Genomic DNA, 13,602 nt, shown 5'->3' with positions numbered 1-13,602 from the left:
TTGACATGTTCTCGCCGTACTCACAGCCGGCCGGAGTGGCCGTACGCTTCTAGGCGCTACAGTCTGGAGCCGAGCGACCGGTACGGCACAAAGCCATCTTCCGAAAAATATTCAGATCCAGTTTGATTTTTAGCTCCGGTTGTTGCACGTGGAGACTCAACCCCATATTTAATTACCAGAGATCGCGTACCGCTCTGTGGGCCTCATCATATGTATACACAGTTCATTTGACTCACACTGATCTTTTTCGCTGGGTGATTTTCGCATGCGCCGGAATGTGCGGCACAATAAGAGAAAACCCTCTGCCACGCCCTTCGCTGTGGCGGTGTGGCGAGACACGAGCACGTTTGGCGGCGCCTGACTGCCCACGGGCGTAAATATTTATCGCGCGCGTCTGTCGCTTCAGTCCTGGACTTTGTTGGACTGTTTACAATGTCCGCGCGTTTCGACGCAGCGTTGTCGTCGTCAGAGGCTGGATATAATCCCGGCTGCAGCTGCGCCGTAATTGACCTGTAGCGGGGCGCGCCGGCTCGTTAATAATTAGCGGCAGATAATCCGGCTTCGCCGGCGGCTCCCACTGCGCAAACGCGTGCATTTGGACGCATGCGTACGAGCCCAATTGAGCGTCTGCACTCTGGCGAGAACACGCGATATTCTCCGTGAAACCATTCCTCCCACCTGCGTCGTATATGACGTAGCAGAATTCGGAAATGTGCTGAGTAATCAGTAATCGTCTTCTTTCGGAAGGTGTGATACAGGGTACCATGAATTGTCAAAAGTATGCTTGCCGGAGTGGCCGAGCGGTTCTAGGCGCTTCAGTCTGGAACCGCGCGACCGCTACGGTCGCAGGTTCGAATGCTGCCTCGGGCATGGGTGCGTGTGATATCCTTAGGTTAGTTAGGTTTAAGTAGTTCCTAGTTCTAGGGGACTGATGACTTCAGATGTTAAGTCCCATAGTACTCAGAGCCATTTAAACCAGTGTAGTGCGGCGTTGAGCACTTGATGGCACCAGAGACGGACCCGCCAGCATAACACGTGGCAGGAAGTGTCAGTAGAGAAGTAACAGCAGAATGAGACGCTCATGATGGCTCGCTCAGTAACATAGTCGTTAGATGTCACCGGAGTAACAAATATGTCAGAGACATTTCAATCCCTTTGAAGCTGCCACTGTTGGTGATGTGAGTGTCATGTGGGCTATATCAAAACCAAGCCGAATTCATGTAGTTACGGACATGGACCATCGAGCGTTGAGGTGGGTGTTTGTAAAAAACATCGTGAAATCACCGAAAGGACTGACTCGTCAGTGCCGAAGTGCTACCAGGAGTCCATCTGGCACAATGGTTTCGCGTAGGGAGTTAAATACAATGCGGTACAGTGGCCGTGCCGCTCCTCATAAGCCACTCATTTCACTAACCAGTGCTAAGGCCGTTATTACGCTATCATACTTCGTTTACAAACAAATAAGATCAAATATTCGTCATATGTCTTTGACAACGATCTTGGGCGTGGTGGTAAAAACGGGCATTACACTCTCGCTTTACTTTTCGTCAGATTTCAAGATAGCCAACAGCAGCTTGTTGCCGGCCGCTGTGGCCGAGCGGTTCTAGGCGCTTCAGTCCGCAACCGCGCTGATGCTAGAGCCGCAGGATCGAATCCTGCCTCGGGCATGGATGCGTGTGATGTCCTTAGGTTAGTTAGGTTTAACTAGTTCTAAATTCTAGGCGACTTATGACCTCAGATGTTAAGTCCCATAGTGCTTAGAGCCATCTTTTGAGCAGCTTGTTATTACGCTCTCCAGTTGTTAGTGCCACAATTGCATTACTGTGTATTTGGAAGAAAAGTGGCGGAAAAAAGGAAACATACTTGGATGAAGCCACAGTTATTACTTGGCGACAATAAAAGCATTCATTAAAATTTGTTACGAGAGGTGCAAGAGGAACAAGTCAGGAATTAAAATGTAAATTACGAATGGATGAAAGAGTATTTCAGTATTTGTTCAGAAAAGTGGTTTCTCATATTACATAACAGAATACTCTCTTGGAAAAATGCTATTTGTGAAGCAGACAGGCAAACTGTGACACTCGATTTCTTTGTACAGGAGAGAGCTACTCTAGTTTAAAGCACAGCACTCGAGTATCACATTGCATATTAACCAAAATAATTCCAGAAACGTCTGAAGCGATTTATGAAGCTCTAAAGGGGGAATATGTTAGGGTAAATTGATGTTCAGTACACTGTACGGGTATTAAGAACTATTTTTACATTTAAATAATTTAATTAATAAAATTAGTGTTCCAACAACTACAAAATGAATAAAAAGGACGAAACAGATGAAGTGCTTTTAAACTTGTGCCATCCAGAGTTCAAAAATAGGCAAGTAGAATGGAAATCTGAGAGAATTTTTTTATTTTAGAGTGTGACCACATGTACACACATAAAAAAAACAGCTTTGAATCACATCGGTTTAGAGAGTCCCGGAATCTGTACAGAAAATTGGAATAGAGATCAACATAAACATCATTTCCGCAGCTTTTATTGCTTATGAAAACGATGCATAGCATGTTGTACCACCATACAGCGATACCTTCAGAGGTGGTGGTCCTGATTACTGTACACACCGGTTTCTCTAATACCGAGTAGCACATCCTCTTGCATTGATGCGTGCCTGTTTTAGTTGTGGCATACTGTCTACAAGTTCATCAAGGCATTGTTGGCACGGATTCTCCATCTCTTCAACGGCGATTCGGCGTAGATCCCTCAGAGCGCTTAGTTTGTCACGTCGTCCATAAACAACCCTTTTCAATGTATCGATAGGGCCACTCTAGTCGAGCGATGTCGTTATCCTGAAGGAAGTCATCCACAAGATGTACACGACGGGGGGCGCGAATTGTCGCTCATGAAGACGACTGCCTTGCCAATATGCTGCCGATATGGTTCCACTATCGGTCGGAGGATGGCATTCACGTATCGTACAGCCGTTACGGCAACTCATCCATGACCACCAGCGGCGTACGTCGCCCCCACATGTCACCCCAAAACAGCAGGGAACCTCCACCTTCCCGCTGGATAGTTTGTCTAAGGTGTTCAGCCTGACCAGGTTGCCTTCAAACACGTCTCCGACGATTGTCTGGCTTACGGCGTATGCGACACTCATCCGTGAAGACAACATGGTGCCAATCCTGAGCGGTCCGTGGGCCCATATGCATCTCGCTTCAGGTCGAGCGGTTCTAGGCGCTTCAGTCCGTAACCGCGTGACTGCTACGGTCGCAGGTTCGAATCCTGCCTCTGGCATGGATGTGTGTGATGTTCTTTGGTTATTTAGGTTTAAGTAGTTCTATGTTCTAGCGGACTGATGACCTCAGATGTTAAGTCCTATAGTGGTCAGACCCATCTGAACCATTTTGAACAGAATGACGCCAGCCATTTTCTGGATATATTGCACGACTTGTGAAATGATTGCTTTTAGTTAATAGTGAAGAGTAAATTTGTATCTTAAATATTGTTCGAATCATTTCCCACTGTGTATGACAATGCAATACTTCTATGTCAATATGATTCACTCACGTGTTATTAAAAGAGATCCGAAACCCAGTTCAACTAAAAATAACATTTTCATTCATTTATAAACATTTCACTTAGGTATGAATGCAAATCGTAACAAATAGTGCACTTCCACGACTTGCACTGCAGCTAGCTGCATTTTTTGTAAAGATAGGAAAATTCTCATTCATTATAGAAAGATCAAACTAAAGGCTCATATTACTGCTAAAATGTCTAAACTACGCAGCAGTGGCAATAGAGTAACATTGTTAAGTAAGAAGTTTCGTCACACATAGTTTCCGAGTTTCAGCTCATAACTTTCACGCCTCTTACGAATCTGATAACGCACCTGATTATGAACTGAACATTTTATTTCTCTCTCTCTCTCTCTCTCTCTCTCTCTCTCTCTCTCTCTCTCTCTCTTACATTCAGACCCCGAGCGCTCAGCAGTACACCCGTTCACAAGAGGAGAAATGAGACTACTCGCATTACTAAGCAATTATTTATTGTAACGTCTTGAACTGTATAGTTGCACTGTCACAAGTTTCGTCAAAACGCATAAATTCATTGAGCGCAGATGCGGAGTTTACTACGGACATGTTGTCAAAGATCATCAGGAGGCAAGGACGGAAACTCCAGCGATGATGTCAGGCTTACATTTCTAAAGTTGCTTTGGTGTTTGCAGCACACGAATTACCCACAAGTTTTACATTTTTTACGATATTCAGCAGCACAGAGTATACTTTATATGAGAAGCACTGTCAGTAGCGGATATCGCTGGGAAACTAAAAGCTGCTTTTGGATACGGTTGTTATCCATGATCCTCTACCGCTTATCGATCAGGTAACTGCAGCTCCAGGCGTGCAAAATGCCGAAGGCGGTGCCCAGCAATTACTGTACTTCAGAGTAAACACAGGTGTACGGTGCAGTCAGGTAGCATATTGGCACACGATCTAATACAAAAACAAGATCTCGTAATGATACACCCGGGCGGTACCCTGTAAATTTGCAACAGCGGTTTGCAGATACGCCCCCTTGCATATCCTCCAGCGCTGGTCACGAGTTACGAAAAACACGGTAGGCAAGGTGGTAGGAAAAGATCTGTGGCAGGTTCTGTATTGAGACTGGTGTCCGGTTTCACAAGCTCGAGGTTGTTTACCACTAATAGTAACATGTTTGCAGTGGCAGCAACAGTAGTAACTGGTAGCATTTAACCGTTTTACGTCCTAGAAGCAACTCAAATACGCGTTTAGAGAGACACTGGGTTGTCAAAATCAGCTCATAAGATCTACCAACACATTTTCAGCGTTCACGAAATAATTTTTTTTAAAAAAAGGTGGACTGTGAATCCATGTTCTACATTAAAATCGTCGACATCTGTCGGGAGTCGCCCCAACTCACACCATCCCACAGCAGGTCGCGTTCTCCAGATCAGCTGTGGGCTCGAAGAGTGTGAAGCTGACGCCTCTCCAGGAATTTGTTGTGAGCTGACATATCCGAGATATTACTGCGTATGCGCAACTATTGCCTCAGCCCTGTAGCTTCTCCATTGGTCGCCTTCATATCCTCATTTCGAAAAGTACCAATAGCATGTTACTTACGAACTTGCTTCTCTGTGTCGTCAGAGTAGTCTCTCAGATTCATAACTATGCACTTGCTTCAAAATTATTCTAAAATGTCATAAAGAAATTTCATACTGTTATCTTTCACTTGCGCGTTAAGAATATTACCAAGTTTATTTTCATGAAGATCAATGTCGAATTCTTCTAGCAAGTCGAGTTTTCGTCCTTTATTTTCTGTGTGTACTATGTTTTGACTTACAACTGAAATGCCAATGCTTTTGTCATCTGACTGCTGTTTCCTTCTGCATACGGTATTGCAATTCCGCTTCTGCAGCCACCGTCAAGAGTACCAGCGATGAACATATACATTTCACCAGTAGTAAATTATTAAAGTGCTACAATTTAATTAATAGAGTGTAGCCGTTAATAAGTAACATACCGGTGCTGTCTTTTCGAAAGTAATGTCGTAGCACATGTCAAGATTATCATATCGTCCCTTACGTGTTAATGCCACTGATACGTTATTTTTAGACTACTAAGACATGAAATGTAGCTAATCTCGACAGAAAACGACGCTGTATCAATGAATGGTCAGTTGGGGACAGTGAACGGCAACACTGCTCCATGGTATTAGAATCATATCGGGTATCGGACGAAATATGTGATTTGATCGAGGATTTCTTGGTAGGCAGGAGATAGGATGCTACCTTGTATAAAGAGTCATCGACAGATTTAGAAGTAACTTCGGGCGTAACCCAGGGAAATGTGTTGGGAACCTTGCTGCTCATGTTGTGTGTTAATGAAAAGCCGGACAATTTTAGTAGGAACACCATACGTTCCGGTAGTGCAGCGGTAGAGCAAGTGCCCCTGATAGGCAAAGGTCCCGAGTTCGAGTCCCCGTCCGGCACACAGTTGTAATCTGCCAGCAAGTTTCATATCAGCGCACGCTCCACTGCAGAGTGAAAATCTCATTCTGGAAACATCCCCCAGGCTGTGGCTAACTTCCAGGAGTGCTAGTTCTGCAAGGTTCGCAAGAGAGCTTCTGTAAAGTTTGGAAGGTAGGAGACGAGATACTGGCGGAAGTAAAGCTGTGAGGACGAAGCGTGAGTCGTGCTTGGGTAGCTCAGATGGTATAGCACGTCCCCGCGGAAGGCAAAGGTCCCAAGTTCGAGTCTCGGTCAGGCACACAGTTTTAATCTGCCACGAAGTTTCATGTCAGTGCACACTCCGCTGCAGAGTGAAAAGTCTCATACTGTGCAGAACCTTGTTTACAGGTGATGCAGCACTTCCAACTTGTGTGGCGTTTCTTCTAAAGCACCGACCCGGCAATCGGAAGGCTACAATTTTGACCCCTTTCGATCTCCCTCAGTTGGCTGTAGGAAGCACGAGTCCATCTTCATGGCTAGGTTGCCAACTTGCTTCACATCTTTGCATCACGTCGAGCCTTCTGGCTGTGAACTCCTGTTGAGGGGTGGACACAGATGGCTCTCTGGTACCTGTGTCATTATCAGTAGATCTACTATCACCCATGTAGCAATTGCCGTGATCGGATCAAAATCGGAGTCATCTTTCGAGGTGCACTTTTTTTTCTGGCTGCTTTTATTGTTACTTTCAATGAATTCGTACGCGTCTATGGGACGAACGATTAACAAAGTTCCCATCACGCCCCTCCCATCCGCCTCCCAGAATCGAACCCACTATCCGTACTTGCTACATCTTCAAGAGAGAGAGACAGAGAGAGAGAGAGAGAGAGAGAGAGAGAGAGAGAGAGAGAGAGAGAGACACACACACACACACAGAGAGAGAGACAGAGAGAGAGAGAGAGAGAGAGAGAGAGAGAGAGCATGTTCTCCCAAAGAACTCTTTCCTCCAAAAGTGTTACGACTTACTGCTGAATGCTATCAGCAGTCACCTCCTTACACTGAATGCTGTAGTATTACATAAGACGTCAATATGCTGGGAGACTAACCTGAACGCAGCCAACCCGGGCGTTACGGACTGGAACCAGCGATGCGACACCTGCCGACGTGCGAAGCGCACAGCCCGCTGCACTCGGCGGGATGCCAGTAATTGGCGGCGTGTATCCACGCTCCAGCAGTCGCCTCAATCTCCAGCCGTAATTGGCGCTGGAGGCCACTTCGCCATCCCAACACCGGTGTGAGTAAGAAGATGTGTCGTCTTGCACCTGCCGCCGAATCTGGAAAACGGTGAGATGTGGACTTGCCAGCCGGGTGCACAAAGGGTACAGAGCTACGTAAACCACCTGAATGAAACGAATGTATCATCTTACGGCTAAAGGTCAGCGCGCATAGGAGGTGTAAAGTGTTCCAAAAGCGCGCCAGATGAACACGCCCATACTAAACCGCACCTACCGAAATATTCCCACGTCCGCTCAAGATCGACGATACACCTCGCTGTCCCACAACGCGACGTCGTCGTGTGAGTTGAGTTTTATGGAACTGATAGTTCCACAAACAACTCGTCTGGAGTAAATGTATAACTTATTCAGGGCTCCAGGAGGGGGACAAGTACTCAACTCTTGCTCCGTCCTCACTACGGCGATCAGGCGGTAAAGAAACCACATGGATTGGCCTGACACTGCTGCCGAATTTCCGCTGCTGTCTCTTATCGGTATGGTTCTAGAATGATTGTGAGCACTCGCGGAATCCAGCGGTTGACGATTTGTGTCACGTTCAGAATGTTGTGCAAGATGTCGAAAACTGATGCATCACTCATCTTCACTTTTTTGTGGACGCGTGCGGTGAGATTGGTACTTCAACTGTTCAAGTTAATTAAGATCCGAGAAATGTGGTAGCTATGCAGGTGTTTTGCGTCCTAATTGAAGGTTTGTAAACCATTAGTGTGCAACTCTGTACATGTGGCAAGGTGCGCTGTCCTCTTAGGTCATCCTTTTGATAAAGTTACAAGATTACGTACGCCTATGGGATATTGCAATTAAGCGTGCATATGCTTTCCATATTGTGGTTGTTATAAAAAGCTTACACCACAACACAAAAGTAATACTGCAAACAGAAAACCTACTATCCAAAGGACTTCGGATCAACGAAGCAGTATGTACGCCAGTTGCTTACCTTCTACCATTCTTAATATTTACATGCATGTTATAAATAGGCAAAGAAACCTAAGAACAAGCACGAGAATTGAAATAAATAAAACAATTTAATTAAACACAACACTCTTTCTGGTGGTTAGGTTGTTATTCAAGAAACTGAGGATAATATTCAGAGATCCGACTCACCTGCTCGGGGCATAACATGAAAATCTCGTAACAAAAGGCGAAGACTGTGGCTTTATACAGACTATAATCCTGTCCGAACTGAAATACCTCTATGTAATACACCTGGCCATGACGTAAGACAGCGATCCTGATTTCGATGACAAACTTAATAAGTAGCAAGGGAACAATCTGAAGAAAGGTATCAGGAAAAACGAGAACAGAAACAAGAACTGAATTGAATAACACAATGTCTGTCCTCGTTACGACTCACTGACGTGAACGACGAGTGCTGTACGTCTTGCCTAGATAAATTGATCAGAATCGGCATTCCTGAAACCCGTGATAGGCTGCAGAAGACTGGACGTATTTAAAAGTTAAGGTGCACGGCGAGAAATGAACAATTTCAATATCTATGCTAGTATCAAAGAACATAAAGAAACATGGCTCCCACATCTTATCAGATACAAGAAGAAAGAATACCAAAACAAGTTTCATCGTGTACAGCGAAGGGGTGAAAGAGACAATGGAGGACCACCGTCTCACTGAAATAAGAACATCTCATTCTTCTCATGGCATATGCCGTAGTGAATTTATGAGCTTAAATTTCCGATGACGTATTCGCTCAGAGATGAACAAGAAGGTAGTTTACAAGTTTTGAGAAGTCGACGCCGTAGAAATGTAATAACTATGCGGTTCGCATACGTTCGTCCCCACGAAGGAAATAATCCACTCTCAAATGCCAAAAGCTTGGCCCACCACCTTCGCGAATATCCACCCTCTCGCTAGTCCTAGTCGAGATTATATCACAGTGATTTATTCTTGAACAAGAAGGTAGTTTACAAGTTTTGAGAAGTCGACGCCGTAGAAATGTAATAACTATGCGGTTCGCATACGTTCGTCCCCACGAAGGAAATAATCCACTCTCAAATGCCAAAAGCTTGGCCCACCACCTTCGCGAATATCCACCCTCTCGCTAGTCCTAGTCGAGATTATATCACAGTGATTTATTCTTGAACAAGAAGGTAGTTTACAAGTTTTGAGAAGTCGACGCCGTAGAAATGTAATAACTATGCGGTTCGCATACGTTCGTCCCCACGAAGGAAATAATCCACTCTCAAATGCCAAAAGCTTGGCCCACCACCTTCGCGAATATCCACCCTCTCGCTAGTCCTAGTCGAGATTATATCACAGTGATTTATTCTTGAGTATCCGCTAGAAGGCGTCCAGTATAAGTTTCAGAAAAAAAATCTTTGCCTCACTTCAAAACGAAATTCCGGTCGCCAGGCAGAAAGCTCCCAGTGACGAGACATTGTAGGGAAACTACTCCTTGAGATCTTTTTTCCCTTCTCCCCGTCCTCGAGCTTCCAGCAATCTAGCGTTGCATGGTCCAGCGACTCCCGGCTCTTCTGGAGCCAGGAAGCCGCCCTGTGTGTGTGTGTGTGTGTGTAGCGACATTCCGGGCAGCAGTTTTGCGCGCGCTCTCCCGGCGCTTCCCGGAATTCGACAATGGGGGCCGCCTGTCATCTGTTCGCCGGCCGAACCCCCCCTCCCGGCTTCATGCATTATTTAGTACAGGACCGGGCCGAAGCGGCTGGCCGAGATGACGGGAAACGCGAGAGAAGAAAAGTTAGGCCCGAAATGCGGAGCACGAGGGCCAGAGGCAAGGGAAAATATCCTCAGAGCAGGCGCTCGGAAGCTGTGCGTGCAACTCTCCAAGTCGTAGCTAGCTAAACGACTTAGATAAAAATTGACACAAAAAATATTTTATTCTCAGATCTGCACACGCTTCAGTGACTGCTAATGACGAAAATCGACTCGACGTGTTTCGACAACCCGCCGAAATCTTCAGGAGCTTACTTTACCAATAAATTAATCTCGAGTTTGTTATGGAACTGTCATTCCTTGTGCGAATGAATTGCTGAAGCAGTGTACAGTATGTTTCATAATTAATGACGGAAACAGGTATGCGTGAAAATGTACCATTAGAGGTCACGCTGGGCAGATCCGCTTGTATAAAAGGAGGCGAGGAGTATAATTTTGTGAGTAGCGAAGCAGTAACAGCAGAATGGATAAGTCAGCAGGGCTCAGTGATTTGGAACGTCTGGTAGTCATTGGATGTCACCTGAGAAATAAATCCAAAGGGGACATCCAACCCTACTAAAGTTGCTGAAGTCGACACTTTGTGATGTGATTATGAAGAAACAGCCACAACTAAACCGAGACGAGGCAGACACATCTTGTACTAACGCACAGTGACCGTCGAGCATTGGGAATTGTGGTTGTGAGTAATGTCCTGAAGTTGGGGGGGGGGGGGGGGGGGAGAAGTATGATGGTGGTGGTGGTGGTGGTGGTGGTTTGTGGGGTGCTGAACATCCTGATCATCAGCGCCTGTACAATTTCCAAATCTTTCCATTTCCAGTATCTGCACTTCCCGAATGGTGGTATGACGAGGACAACACAAACACCCAGACACGTCCGGAAATCGAATCCGGGGCCCCATTATACAGAGGCAGCGGACTCTGGGGGAAAGAACCACTCGTGAATTTCAAAGTGCTACCAGAACTCGAGCTATCATAATGACAGTTCATAGGGAGGTAAAAGGAACTTAGTACAGTGTTTGAGCAGCTCCTCATAACCCACATATTTCTGTGGGCAATGCTACGAGACATCTAAATGAGCGACTTGGAGTGACGAACGAAGTTACATCTTGTGGAAATCTGATGGAAAGATTCGATGCAGCGAGTGCATGGAGAACATCACCTGCCATTGTGTGTCGTCCGAAAGTGAGGTTCGGAGTGGTTAATGTTACGATATGGAAGTCTTCTTCGTAGTTAGGGTGCGTTTCTCTTAATCCTATCAATAAAATGCTAAATGCGGAAGCATACGGACTTACTTTACAGAATTGTGGACTGTGCAATGTGGATAACCAGTTCGGAGATGATGATTGCATCAGCATGACAGTGTACCTGTCAAAAATCAGTCTGTGTGAGGGTATGGTCTCTGGGCAAAAACATTTCTGAAACTGACTGGCCTGCCCAGAGTCCCGATCTGAAGCCAGTGGTATGGACTGCAGTACCGACTTCTCTACGGACCCCACTGTTCAAAACCACTACTTTCTCTGTTTACGGCTCTTGAAAAAGGATGGGCTGCATTCCATAAATACGTTCGGACACCTTAGTGAAAGTGACTCAAGCAGATTTCAGGCCATAATAAAGGCGAGGAGTGGACACATCCCTTATCAGTGACCTCTAGATTTGGTCTGAAGGCAGCAGGGGTAAAATACAGGGACCGAAAGGCTATTTACAATTTGTACAGAAACCAGATGGCAGTTATAAGAGTCGAGGGGCATGAAAGGGAAGCAGTGGTTGGGAAGGGAGTGAGACAGGGTTGTAGCCTATCCCCAATGTTATTCAATCTGTATATTGAACAAGCAGTAAAGGAAACAAAACAAAAATTCGGGGTAGGAAATAAAATCCATGGAGAAGAAATAAAAACTTTGAGGTTCGCCGAGGACATTGTAATTCTGTCAGTCAGCAAAAGACATGGAAGAGCAGTTGAACGGAATGGACAGTGTCTTCAAAGGAGGATATAAGATGAACATCAACAAAAGCAAAATGAGGATAATGGAATGTAGTCGAATTAAATCGGGTGATGCTGCGGGAATTAGATTAGGAAATGAGACGGTTAAAGTAGTAAATGAGTTTTGCTATTTGGGGAGCAAAATATCTGATGATGGTCGAAGTAGAGAGGATATAAAATGTAGACTGGCAATGGCGTTTCTGAAGAAGAGAAATTTTTTACATCTAGTACAGATTTAAGTGTCAGGAAGTCGTTTCAAAAAGTATTTGTATGGAGTGTAGCCATGTATAGAAGTGAAACATGGACGATAAATAGTTTTGACAAGAAGAGAATAGAAGCTTTTGAAATGTGGTGCTACAGATGAATGCTGAAGATTAGATGGGTAGATCACATAACTAATAAGGAGGTGTTGAATAGAATTGAAGAGAAGGGAAATTTGTGGCACAACTTGACTAGAAGAAGGGACCGGTTGGTATTGTATATTCTGAGGCATTTAGTATTGGAGGGTAACGTGGAGGGTAAATATCGTAGAGGGAGACCAAGAGGTGAATGCAGTAAGCAGATTCAGAAGAATGTAGGTTGCAGTAGGTACTGGGAGATGAAGAAGCTTGCACGGGATAGATTAACATAGCATCAAAGCAATCTCTGGACTGAAGGCCACAACAACAACAACAACAACAGATTTGGTACGTAGGACGTACAGCAACAACAGATTTGGTACGTAGGACGTCCGCAGTTGAGATCTGCTTCAGTTGCACTAATTATTTAATGAAACCGGTACCTGTTTCGGGATTTAGAATCCCGTCTTCAAGCGTGTGAAATTGTACCACATAAAGGAGAAGAGACGAGAAATGTGATGCAACATACATGCAAAAACCAAAAGATCACACTGCGGAAACATACTGTATTTAGTAACACGTAACATGCAGTAGGGCGAGTTAGTGCAACAGCTCGAGTCACCGTGTGTCAGCGAAACTACAAAAAAGGGAGGACCCAATAATCAAAGTGAGCTAACGTCCGAAGGGGCGGGACCAAGTAAACAGAAGCCGAGGACAATCAAAATACTCACTCAGCCGCGCGGTAGGAATGCCAGAAACTACTAATGAATGGAGGGCCACGTCTGAGGTCTGTGGGTGCGTTGCGACGCAGGCGTCAACGCGGTGTACAAGCAAGTGTACGTTGCTAGCGAAGATTAGTAAATTTCAAGTGACTGGTCCGAGCGCTTACAATACTTCATTCAAGAACATAATGGCAAATGAACGACCTTTGGTATGCCTCAAGCGTGTGACAATATGTGAGCTTACTTACCTCCTGTCCTTTGTGTGTCACAGTTTCATACACTTGAAGACCGTATTCTAAACTTCCGAAACCGATTGTGGTTTGAATAAATAATCAGCACAACAAAGCGGATTTCTCCAAATTAACTATAATGTCTACTAATAAGTATTCGCATTTCATATAAAAAATTGAGGACGCTGCCGTAATCTATTTATTAAGAGTTATAATCTTATGTTAAAGGTTTAACACAGTAAGACAAGTATGTCAGCTGGAAAATACGTAATACACTGCGGCGCAAAACAAACTGGTATAGGCATACGTATTTAGATACAGAGATACGTAAACAGGAAGAATACGGCGCTGCGGTCGGCAACGCCTATATAACACAACAAGTGTCTGGCGCAG

The 13,602-nt window shown here is 45.1% G+C and overlaps 1 long non-coding RNA gene across 2 annotated transcripts in view; it reads right to left on the bottom strand.

Annotated features, from left to right (window-relative positions):
- LOC126293471 (uncharacterized) overlaps nt 1–13,602 on the bottom strand; it is a 581,661-nt gene that overhangs the window by 109,554 nt on the left and 458,505 nt on the right. For both annotated transcript variants that reach the window (XR_007552292.1, XR_007552291.1), the window contains exon 3: nt 7,072–7,299. This is a non-coding gene — a long non-coding RNA (uncharacterized LOC126293471). The remainder of the gene's footprint in view (nt 1–7,071; nt 7,300–13,602) is intronic.

Source organism: Schistocerca gregaria, chromosome 10 (assembly GCF_023897955.1).
Source record: "Schistocerca gregaria isolate iqSchGreg1 chromosome 10, iqSchGreg1.2, whole genome shotgun sequence".
Lineage (NCBI taxonomy): Eukaryota > Metazoa > Arthropoda > Insecta > Orthoptera > Acrididae > Schistocerca > Schistocerca gregaria.
Note: the sequence above shows the minus strand (reverse complement) of the source record. Positions and strands in the feature narration are given on the sequence as shown.